The 2,586-nt window shown below is 34.3% G+C and overlaps 1 protein-coding gene across 1 annotated transcript in view; it reads left to right on the forward strand.

The window, feature by feature from the left end:
• The window catches only part of LOC106877040 (protein phosphatase 1 regulatory subunit 14B-like), a 178,217-nt gene that overhangs the window by 135,257 nt on the left and 40,374 nt on the right, over positions 1–2,586 (forward strand). The window lies entirely within an intron of this gene.

The following is a 2,586-nucleotide window of genomic DNA, read 5'->3' on the forward strand; positions in this document are numbered from 1 at the left end:
TCAGACCGTGTGCATGTGTGTATGTGAAAACAGGTGTGGCTGTGTGGTTAAGAAGTTTGTTTTGCAACTACATGGTGGTATTAGGTTCAGCCCCACTATGCAGCAAATATCTTTCATTTGAAAATAGTCAAGAATTTACTGAGATTTAGTAAAATAATTTTGCCTCTTTGAATTTGATGTTTTTGAACTTAATTAAAAAAAAAATATTCCTTACATAAAATTATGATGAAATATTTTACTTTAAATATGAACATTTCAAAATAAGAGGGTTTGTTTCATAGAAATGGGGTCAGTTTCAGATAGGATAGCATAGGATCAGAAGGGTACAACAGAAATCTCAGGTGTAATGACATTTACTTCTTGGAACATTGCCCCTTTTTTTAGGATAGATTACTGTCTGTTTTTACCTAGCTGGTTATACTACCACAGTATAGTATGTACATGTGTATAGGTGTGTTTGTGTATGTATGCATATATCTGTGTTTATGTGTGTATGCACATATATGTGTGTATGTGTCTGCATATGTATGATTATGTGTGTGTCTGCATATGTATAATTATGTGTGTGTGTGTCTATATATATATATGTATGCATATATATGTGTGTGTCTGTATGTATGCATATGCATCTGTATGCATTTGTGTGTATGTATGTATATATGTGTGTATATATATGTGCATATGTGTTTGTGCATGTCTATGCACGCTCACGTGTGCATATGTCAGTATATTTGCATGTGTTTGTGTGTGCCTGTATGTCTGCATATGTCAGCCTGTGTATGTATACATGTTTACATGTCTGTGTGTGTATGCATATGTGTCTTATGAGTTCCATTTGCGAGAGATACACCCCCCTCTCCCACAAGAACAATTTGGAGTGACTAGCAGGAATTGGGTAAGGAAACCTATTTATAAACACATAATAGATAGAACTTATATAAAGACTGACTGCCTTGTATATTATCTTGTCTTATCATAATATCCCATGCTTTGTTTCATTTACAATTTTTCCTTAAGACTTAATGTGTATGCATCCTAGTCTTAGAATAGGGTATATACTGTATCCCTGTTTATTATAAGAGATGACGGTGACAGGAAGGGCATTTGGCTTGGAAAATCTGTCCAACCCATGCCAGTAGAGAAAAAGTGGATGTAAAACTCCTCTTCCTCGTCATCTTCCCCATTTCTCCTCCTTTCTACTATAGCTCTGGGTCAACCAAATCCCTGTAAGTGGATTTGGTAGATGAAAACTGAAAGAAGCCTGTTGTATGTGTGTGTGTGTCTTTGTTTTGATTGCTGTAAATGAATGTCATTCATTTCCAATATTTTGCAAAATCCTGTCTGGCCATGAGGTTAATATTAACTTGCTTGGAAATGGGTAAGAGTTGGCAGCAGGAAAGGCATCCCACCATAGAAAAATCTGCCTCAGTAACCTCTATCTAATCCATGCAATCTTGGAAAAGTTGACGTTAAAATGATGATGAGGATTAATGATAATTTTGAGTTTTTCCTATTGCGTTATTATATTTTTGAATAATAGGAAATGTACAGAAAGGTTATGCAATAGAATGTTGTTCTTGTTTCTGATTCCTGTTTCAAACTATTTGTTTCTCTCTCTCTCTATCTCTCTATCTCTCTCTCTCTCTCTCTCTTTCTCTCTCTCTCTCTCTCTCTCTCCCTCCTTTCCCTCCCTCCTCTCTCTTCCCCAATGAAGCTTAACATTTATCAATTTTTGAACTTTTGAAGTGAAGTTGAGGCTAAACAAAAATTAGAGAGTGAAAGAGAATAAGAAGCAAACTTGACTACACTGCCATGCCTATATCTGTGTGTATATGTATATATATGTGCATATTTATTTGTTTGTGTGTGTGTGTGTGTGTGTGTGTGTGTGTTTTTCACTGTATTGCATGTTCGTTTCCTTTTTGTATCTGTGATTTTATTTTATTTTTGATCTTCTGTATAAATGAAGACATATCGTTTGTTTTGTTGCTTTTCTTTCTACGAAATGAGAAGATACATTGTGGAACTGCTATTTTAATGAAGTTATATCTATCTATTTCCTGATGAGACACATCTGCACTGCCAGATGCTCCCGAACCAGGTTGTTTAAGTGTCCCACATGTGAGGGATCGATGCTATATGTGTCGAAACAATTGTTGTGATTAATATAAATTCTCATATATTCCATCTTCCGTCTTTCACGTACCATATATATATATATATATATATATATAAAATTAACATAATAGGGTAAAAATATGATATTAATTAATATCAATTTAATACCAGGAAACCAGCACATTAAAAGAATCAGAAGGTTCAGAACAAATTTTCTGAGATCCTAAAAGGATTATAGTACTTGTGTATATAAAAGAGGCCACTAAAGTGGACAGTTAATATGCTAGAAAAAGATCACTTAAAAAATTCTCAAAGAAAGATTCAGCGGAGCAAAACCAAGCGGGCGAGACCAGTGAAAATTATAAATACCTCAGTTATCTGTAGACCATGGTTTCAAAATCAACACTTTCTAACGAAAGTATCTGAACTCTTTGAGAATTTTTTAAGTGATCTTTTTCTAGCACATTA

The sequence above is a fragment of the Octopus bimaculoides genome, chromosome 6, assembly GCF_001194135.2.
Source record: "Octopus bimaculoides isolate UCB-OBI-ISO-001 chromosome 6, ASM119413v2, whole genome shotgun sequence".
NCBI lineage: Eukaryota > Metazoa > Mollusca > Cephalopoda > Octopoda > Octopodidae > Octopus > Octopus bimaculoides.